This window comes from Crocodylus porosus, unplaced genomic scaffold (genome assembly GCF_001723895.1).
Source record: "Crocodylus porosus isolate Cpor-Errol unplaced genomic scaffold, CroPor_comp1, whole genome shotgun sequence".
Lineage (NCBI taxonomy): Eukaryota > Metazoa > Chordata > Crocodylia > Crocodylidae > Crocodylus > Crocodylus porosus.
The window spans coordinates 5,586,734-5,595,945 of NW_017728910.1; the positions used below are offsets into that span (position 1 = coordinate 5,586,734).

The window sequence follows — 9,212 nt, forward strand, 5'->3', positions numbered from 1 at the left end:
TCTGCATGAGAGGCTAGGGAGAAGCTGGGGGAGAGTCTGCGATTTAGCATAAGAAAAGCTGTGGCAAGGCTGGGCAAGGAAAAAAGTCCTTGGCAGTGTTTCTTTCTTATCAGGTGCAAGATGCAAGCTGTCCATTTCTAACAATACTCCATTTCTAACAATACTCCATTTCTAACACCAGAAAAAGATTTTTTTTGCAGGATTTTCTTTATTTTTGCACCTTATTTACATTCTTACATACTTCTCTATACATGCATAACAGTTTGATTTTTTTTAATGAAGTAGAGGATCTCTCCTACTGTAACAATTAATGACTATGAAACAGAGAAATATATCTCAATAAACAGTCTAAAGTTAACAATACTACTATAAAAAACCTACTGTATTCATATATAATGATTTCTACTGAACAAATCTCATAGGAGGTTTTATAAAATAACTGGATGGGGGGGGTCATTATTTTTCTTATAGAAACCCTGTGTGTAGTTATTTAGGTTTTCCTTTCCTCACTGTAGGGAGGAGGCCTTCTTCTAGGAGACTTTTTCCCAGCTTTCATTCTCAGGGCAGGGGGAGGTCTTTTAAATGTGGCAAAGTAAAGCAGCTGCAAACCTTAAGCAGCCATTTTGTATCTAGCTATTGTCTGCTGTCGCATCTTTTCCCATTGGTGAGTGGTAAACTTTTCTTATGTTTCCTTTTCCTTAAGCCTGACTAGTTGGTATCTGCTTCCCGGCATCAGTTTTTGATTAGAAAAGAACAAACTGAAAAAAGTCAGCATGGTCATTATCCCCCACTCCCTGCTAAAATGCTCTGGTATGTTCTTTAAAAAAAAGTTAATTAGGTACTGACTATTGCAGATAATGTAAGTAGTATAACACTTTTCCTACCAGCTGGAAGGACAGTGGGAAAAGCCCTGTCTTCAGTTCTCTGCCTGTCCAACACATCTAGGTCCTGCAGGGCAAAATATCTCCAGCTCTACTGCTGTTCTGAAATCCTTAGCACACTGGCAAAGGGTACAGATTGTAACCTGTTGTTTCATCTGCCAAGCTGTACTTGAAACTGTAGACCAGTGATGGTCAACTTTTTTGATATGTGTGCCACAGATTAAGTCCATTGCCTCAAGTACCACTGATCTACTCCCAATCCCTGCCCAATCTGTTTCTCTGCTCCCTGCCCTACTTGCTGCTACTGGAAAAAACAGCTCAGGTATTATGTGAAAGATTTAGCAGTCACAGTACAGGGGTTGAGGGTCTGCTTACTTTCCACATGTTTAGACTGTAAATTTGATACTGTCTTCAGGATTAAAGGATTTATGCATTTCCTGCCTGTAGTTGATTTCCACTCCCCCCTACACACTTATTGTTAATTAGTGTACACTAAGCTAATTTTCTCTGTACTGATGTCTTCAAACAAAAATGTATTAAGAGGCATTTACAAATTATAAAAACAACCAATACAGTAACATGGATAACAACAAAGGAAAAGATGAAAATGAACAAGAGGTTCTAGCTAGGACCTATTAGTAGTCATCCACATTTAACTCACTCCCAGGTACTCATGCTTTGCAGTAGTTTCTGCTGAACATTATCCTCAGTCTGGTCAGCACCTGCTTTCGATCAGCCGCTATGATCCAACCCTATAGTTAGTACTCATGAAAGTAAGCAAAAAGAAAGTACTTTTAATAGTATAAACATTTCTTCTTTTGGTTTCCTTATGTGAGAGCTTGGAAATTAATATTCTTTACATGAAAGAATTCAGTGGCCTGGTTTAAAGAGCTTAGTTATTACCCCCAAGTTACCAGCTCTTCATCCTCCTCAAAAGGCCAAGTCAGCCTCAGGAGGGCGGTTGATTCTGAAGCTTCTGCTGCAGCCAAGAATCTCATCTAGGGGAAACAAGGAGGGGGATTTTGGTAAGTTTTAAAAGCCAGCAGGGCTGGAAGCTGGGCATGTGAAGACTTTTCCTCAGCTCCTGGCTCTACACTCCCCCTTACCACCTGGCTGAGCAGTGGGACAGGAATTTGAAAGCCACCAGCTGGCAGTGTAGTCTCCCAAGCCCAGCTCCCAGTCACCAGCTTTTAAATTGCTGCCCAGCCAGGTAGTTGACCAGAAGGGGAAGAGGGAGTCAGGCTGGGGAGACTTTCTCTGAATCACACTCCTGGCTGCTGGCCTTTAAATTGCCACCCTGTTGCTCTGTTGGAAAGCAGGAGTGAGGAAGGGAAGCCAGGAGGAGCTAGTAAAGCTCCCTGTTTCTTCCCAGAATAGGACTGTCTGGTTAGGGCAGTAACTGCTGCTCTCACCTCCAGTCTATGGGAAGGGGGTAGCAACTGCTCCCTGCACCATCTCAAAACCAGGGAGGAGTTAAGAGGAAGTGTATAGGCATTTAGTCTCCTGAGAGAAACTGTCCCCAGAGCAATATAACCTTGGTTGTTGCTGGATTATTTTCCTCCTGAAGTTGCCATTTTTGTTCTGAGAGAAAAAGCCTGAATGTCTGTGCTTTTGGGTTCTATTAGAATGGCAGTTCTCCTGGTAGAAACTGAATGTCTGTACCTGGCCTACAGGTCCCAAGTTTGCATTCTGGGTAATGTTCTTGTAACTGATGATACCCTGTGAGCAAGCGCAGTTTCCCTGAGGCACCAGTGAAGTCCTCAATTCCCACTTGCCTGGTTTTGCATAGAAAAATTGTTAATGCACTATCTATTCTTTCTGATGTGATTGTGTAATTAATTCCTAGGAAGAATAGGGCATATATCTGAACCTGCAGTTTTTTTAAACTATTACCCACATTTGGAAAATGCAATCTGTTAACTGTATGTCTTCCTGGTGAAGTTTTGTATGTCTAGTTTTCTGGGATTTGTTGGTCACAGAAAGTATGATCTACAGTTCCAGAGTGAGGATGGAGAGATTTAAATAAGCTCACTATACACGCATGTTTTAGGATGTAGGGCAAAAGAGATCTTTCCTCTGTGTTCAAAAGTTTACTTTTATTTCTGACCTTCCAGCTGCATGCTATAGCAGGAGTCATTTCCATCAGCACAGCCACCAGGCTGTGAAGAGGCAGAAAAGCCCTGGAAGAGGGAGGCCTGCTGCCTGGCTTCCTCTGTGTTTATGACTTCATCTTGTACTCACTCCTTCCCCAGTCTCCCAGCTTTTGAAGAGGCTTCTCCATGCTGCTTGGTCTTTCTTACTTGGCAGGTGGATCCTTTGGCAGATGGAAGGATATACTCAATCCTTTCCATGGCTCCTGGAAAAACAGCATCCAGTTGCACCTATCTTCTACTGAAGGCGTCATTGGTGCTGTTTGTAAGAGGCTGCAGGGTTGGGCCAAAGCCTTTAGCCCAAAGTGAACTCATGCTTAACTTACAGTATAATCACCTGGAAGAGCAGTCACACTCTGCCAGACCCTTAACAATAGCACTGTGAACAGGGATGCCATTGTAATTGGTAAATATTGTGTCTGAGGCATGGTACTGATTTGGTAGAACAAATTGTCAGGTACTCTTAATTTTCCCAGTCTACAAAATATTGGCAAATGTTACAGCAAACTTGTGCCACCTTCAGATTTCACTGTCCGATGTATTTGTTGTTGGGGGGTGGGGGGACAGGGAGGCTTGTTGGGGGGTTTTGTTGTTGGTTTGGTTTGGTTGTAAGCAGGAAAATAACTCACTAAACCTGGCAGCTGGGCTCTGGGAACATTTTTTAAGGTTACGCTGGTAGGCAGAATTCCTAGAAGTGATCGGATTCCATTACCTAAAACTGACTCTAAGCAGAGAGTCCTTGTTACTGTGAAAATGACTTGTATTTTTCCTTTGAATTCTGCTTCATGAGTATTTCCAACCAATTCTGACACTCAAAAGATGAATAGGTCCCTATATTATAAGGAAAGGTAAATCCAGCTGTTTGTGTTATGATTTTTAAAGAAAGTTTGATAGGGATAGTGATTGTTCATGAATATTAATTTCCAAAAGAATGTTAGTATCAGTCCAAATAATTAAGTTTTAGATGTTGTATATATGTTGTACACTTAAGAAATTTATTCACATTGTGTTGCATTGGGGCACTATAAATATGTTCCAAACGTCTTATATATTACTATTATATTTGGTTTAAGAGCATTTTAATCCAACCAAGTAATGATCACCATTACAATTAAGCTGATCTTAGATTCTAAAAATTGTATCTGACAAGGTGATTACCCTAAGCATCAGTACTGATAATCATTAAAGTAGATTAAACTATTGACTGGGAAAGCAGCAACTGAGCTAGAAATTAAACTGGGGTTTCAGTTTCTGTGAGTATAGATGATATTTTACCCATATGGTAGTTCACCTTCTACTTTCCAAAGCATATATTTTTCATTGCTATCAGATGATTTAGCCATGGACTGTACTCCATTGTTAATAATGATCATGTGTTCATTAATAATTAGTACCAACTGTAGGTGGCACATCTCACCTTCAAAATGCTTTAGACACACAACTGTAAATGTTTAAAGCCAGACAGAACTTTTAGGTCATCCAGTCTCATCTCATACATAATATGGGTTATAAAATGTTGCCCATTTACTCCTGGGTTGAGTCCAATAACTCCCCTTATTCAAACACATCTTCCTGCAAGGTGCCTACCCCTGGAGACTTGTCACATGGGACACTTAGTACAAGTAAGATTTGTGCAGTATTAACATTAAAACATGTTCTAAGCAGTTGCATGGTAATGTTTCCTGTGGTCTTTAACATGGGCAGCTCTCTCTCCAGGTCCCAGCACTGCATGGGAGTCTTATACTGGCTCCAGTGCAGTGCTGGGATTAGGATCAGCAGTCAGCTGATTACTGGTCACACCCCAGAAGAGGGGCTGTGGGCACTTGGCTTTCAGTTTGATCTTGGAGGAACCTGACAAGTCAAAGATCCAGGATCCCTCCTCTTCATATTCATGGCTTTCCTCATCCCAGCTGGAGCCTTGGTACAACAAAGGGATTGTTGGCTGATGCCATAGCTGGGTGAGGATGGCAAAATTCTCAGATTGTCTCCATGGAGCAGTCCAACAATAGCTGAGCGCATGTTATGTACAGGCAGGCCTTGGCTTACGACACAATTGGTTCCTGAAAACCGCATCTTAAGTCAAAATGTAACTCAGAACCGATTTTCCCATAGGAAACCATGTTATAGGTGAAGGATCGGTTCCTGAACCAAGGCACGATACCCTATTTTCACCAAAAATAACCCAGAATTTTGTACTCAATCAATTATAGATGAGTAACATAGCTACATTAATCTATTTATATTGTAAATAGTAATCACATTGATTTGGAAGGACTTCTTTGAGGTGACTTTGCTGGACTTTTTGAAGTGTTCTTGGCTGGAGTCTTCTCAGGAGTCTTGGGTGCAGGTTTTTCTGGAGTCTCGTCTGTTTTCTTAAAGAATGTGTCCAAGGAAGTTTAGACAGATGTTCTCCAGGGAGATGGGTGATGCAGTGAACTTGTTCACTGGTGTGGCATCGCATCAGATCAAGCATTGTAGAGTCGAAACTGACATCAGAAAGTTGAAAGTTTATAAATGTAAGTGCGAAATGTTGTAACTTGAAACATTGTAAGTCAAGGGCTGCCCATAATTGGTTCTGGAGGTCCTTCTTGTGTGAAAAGTTGTGACTTTGCTACAATATGACTGTGTGTAAGTATGTTTTACTGCTTGAATTTGTGCTCCCCTGAATTTGAAATGCATTTAACATGCTAAATGTAATGAGACATGGCCCTTGATTTGAAAACTAGTTTGTTCCATGAGTTATGTTTCTCCACTGTAAAATTGTCACTTCTTATTTGAATTTGTTTTGCATTAATATAAAATACTAGCTTTTGTGTTGTCCTTCTATATTAAGTTAGCGGCCTGACCCCCACATAGAGGTATTTTTACACAGTAATCAAGTCATTTCTCATCTTCTTTCTGGTATGTTAAACAGGTTATATTCTTTAAATCACTCTGTATATGTCTACACTACCAATCTAACTACAGTTGGATTTCCTTATTTGCTCCTCCCCTGCTCATTCAGTAGTGAGACAGGATGTGGGGGGACATTGTTGGTGTCTGTATTTTAAAAAGGATACTGAAAAATTGGAGAGAATGCAAAACCTCAACGCTTCAGGTTATGTGTATGCTGATAGTTAGGGGTGACTTTTTGGGTATATCTACATAGCGCAGCCTTTGCCATCCTCCTCCTGTGGTGTAGAGGAAGGAAAAAACCTGCATTGGCTAAGGAAGGGGTTGCTGCCTCTCACCTCCAGTCTGCAGAAAGGTGTTGGCAAAGGGAAGATATAGCTATCAGATGGAGCATATTACCCTGTAGACTACTAATGCAAGCAGCAGGAATACATTGTGAGAGAAGGAAAAGGGAAGATGGGGTGAGAGTGTCAGAAGCAGAAAGGACAAGGAAACCAAAAGCAATGAAATGGGTAACAGCAGTTATCTGTAATGGCATCTTCCCAGTTTCATTACTTCAGTATTTACAATGTTACTTCCTAATACTTCATAGTAGATTTTAAGGGAGCCACAGGTAGATAAGGAGGGGTTTCGCACAGGTTGGGAATGGAAAAGAAGAAGGGAGGAATTGCCACTGAGAAAGGGGAGGCAAGGAAAAGGGAGAACATGCGAGAGAGAAAAACATACAGCTATAAGCAATATCCCATGTCTGACTGATAGGAAAGCTACTTCCAAAGAAAACTAGCTGTTATGACTGACTTACCAGAAGCATGATATTTAATATCTTGCTTCTGTATCTAACGTATGTTTTTAAATAGGCGTAGGGGGTAAATGCAGCTTTTTCCAAAAAGAACCTACATGCAAACAAAGAAGTAAACAATACACTTGCAAAACAGCCTTCCAGTCCCTACTTTAGTAGCCCTTTAATGCTATTGTGTTGTCTGTTCGTATTTAGGATGTTATGATAAAGTTTGTTTTTTGCATTCCTGTTAAGATATGTATTGAATATTTCTCTGCATGCTGTAGCTTTAAGTACAAAGAAGGAATTTTTAAAAAATGGTCTGCTTCTAAGGTACTATGTGAACTTGCAAAAAATGAAAGCAGTTGGGAATTTTAAGATGGTTGTTTAATACCTTATAATTTATAAAAGTCGTTTTTAATTGAAGAAAAAGGTAATGGCAATAAACAATGAGTTTTCATCTCTTGCTTGCTCTTTTCAACAATTGTCAGTAAATCAATATTCTAAGTTTCTATACCTACCATTAAAGTTGTAAAAGGCAAATGTCTCATTTGCAATAAAAAATAAGCTAATGATGTTCTTATGGCCATTTACTATTGAAGGGTGTCTAGCTGTCTATATATTCAGCACACATTGCTAATGATTTATTGAAAATACTCCTCCACAGATTTTTGAGTTGAAGAAGGACGCTGGAGCCATATGGAATTTTTTAGGGGATACCATCTCCATTTTAAATGCCTATATTTTGTGAGGGAAACACCCCCCTTCCCCACCTAACTGCTTGCACTTAGATTTGTAGTTGATGCTATTCACTGAGATACAAAATGTGACATGCATGGAAAAAAAACCACGAGTGTGTCTTCATTCTTGCTTCCAGCATTTGTTTGCTTGTTTCTATAAATAATTTCTGATGTTAAGCATAGAAATATATTGTGCCTCTTCAACTATATAATGAAGTGGTTGATGCTTAGAATCTGATGGTTTAATTTCTGTTACTCGACTGACTTTGGGTGTGGCCATTTTGCTAACAGATGTATGTTTCTTGAGTTCTTTCCCTATTCCAATAAACTGAGTTATGGCAATTATAAAACCTAGGTCCTACTCCTAAAGCACTTATACAAATGACAATTTACCTTCCTTGCTCATATGCTTGCCTGCTGGATTAGCATTCCTTTGCTAAATCTAATAACCCAAAGTAGGGGCTCTCAGGCACTTTCATAGTGTTGACTTCTTGTTAAGATTCAGATACTCTCATAAATATGTAGCTGCCCTGAGAATGGACTCGGTGGAGCAGAGTATAATATTCGATTTCCCAGGTTTATGCATGAGGGGATTATATGAGGTGATATAGTATTTGCTGGATTTAATTTTCACTTATTCTTATTTGAGTTGGACGTGGCCATAGATTTATTGAGTTAGTGCTGTCTAAGCGTGCATACCATCAGTTGCTTAGAGAGTGAATTTTCAAGTACAGTTTCTCTTTTCTCACTCTTTCCAAATGCTGTGTGCAAAGCAAAGTTTACACAGAAGAAATGATCTAGTGCTGGATGTTAGACATGCTTTCCTATTTTGTAAGTTTGCTTTTTAAAATATGAACCTCTGTTAACTAATGGGGAAAAAAAAATATGGCTCTGTGTGATAGCCCAATATATAATCTGTCTGTGTGCGAGCAAGCAAGAAATGTCTGGTATACTGGACATTGGATGAAGCATTCAAAAACTCTTACTGGCAAACAGACATGCAGGCAGAAAAATGCTTCCAAGTGGAGTTTCAGTCCTTGTTTACTCAGCTAGCTGTACTGCCAATATAAGACTATTTTATTTTTTTTATCAAAGAAAAAATAATGGTAACACAGGTTTCCTTTTTTGCCTCTTGTTTGTTTTTTTTTCTTTGCCGTTCCCTCTTCCAAAAATGAAATTATGAATCAAGTTAGGAACCGGACTGTGGTTCAGGGCAGGTCTTTTTTCCAGACTAAAAGAATTATTCAGTGGATTCAGAATATGCATAAGGGTAAATCTGCATTATTATGAACTCATAATAAAGGTTGAATTATTTTTTAAAAATTCTTATATTGATTTATATTTCAAACAAAAATATTAGTAACTATACAGTGGCACACTTTTTCTGCATGTTAGTGACATTTCATCTTTACTAAATTAAAAGTCTGCACCTGTAAAGGAACAAATTCAAATAGATTTCATAGACATCAGGGCTGGAAGGGACCTCGGGAGATCATCGAGTCCAGCCCCCTGCCCAAAGGCCAGGAAGTCAGCTGGGGTCAAAGGATCCCAGCAAGATAAGCATCCAATTTCCTCTTGAAGGTGTTCAATGTAGGTGCTTGAACCACCTCCAATGGCAGGCTGTTCCTTATGCCTGAAATGGTCTTGTAGTAGTTTATAACAGTTCGACCTCATCGTCCCCTGGGGCGCTCTGGTGAACAAACATGCCTCCAGATCCTGGTGGTCACCCCTGATAAACTTATAGGTGGCCATCAGATCACCCCTGAGCCTG

General features: G+C 39.8%; 1 long non-coding RNA gene across 1 annotated transcript in view; it reads left to right on the forward strand.

Annotated features, from left to right (window-relative positions):
* Positions 1-177: 177 nt before the first annotated feature.
* LOC109308380 overlaps positions 178-9,212 on the forward strand; it is a 102,802-nt gene continuing 93,767 nt past the window's right edge. Inside the window, exon 1 of the long non-coding RNA XR_002100596.1 lies at positions 178-664. This is a non-coding gene — a long non-coding RNA (uncharacterized LOC109308380). The remainder of the gene's footprint in view (positions 665-9,212) is intronic.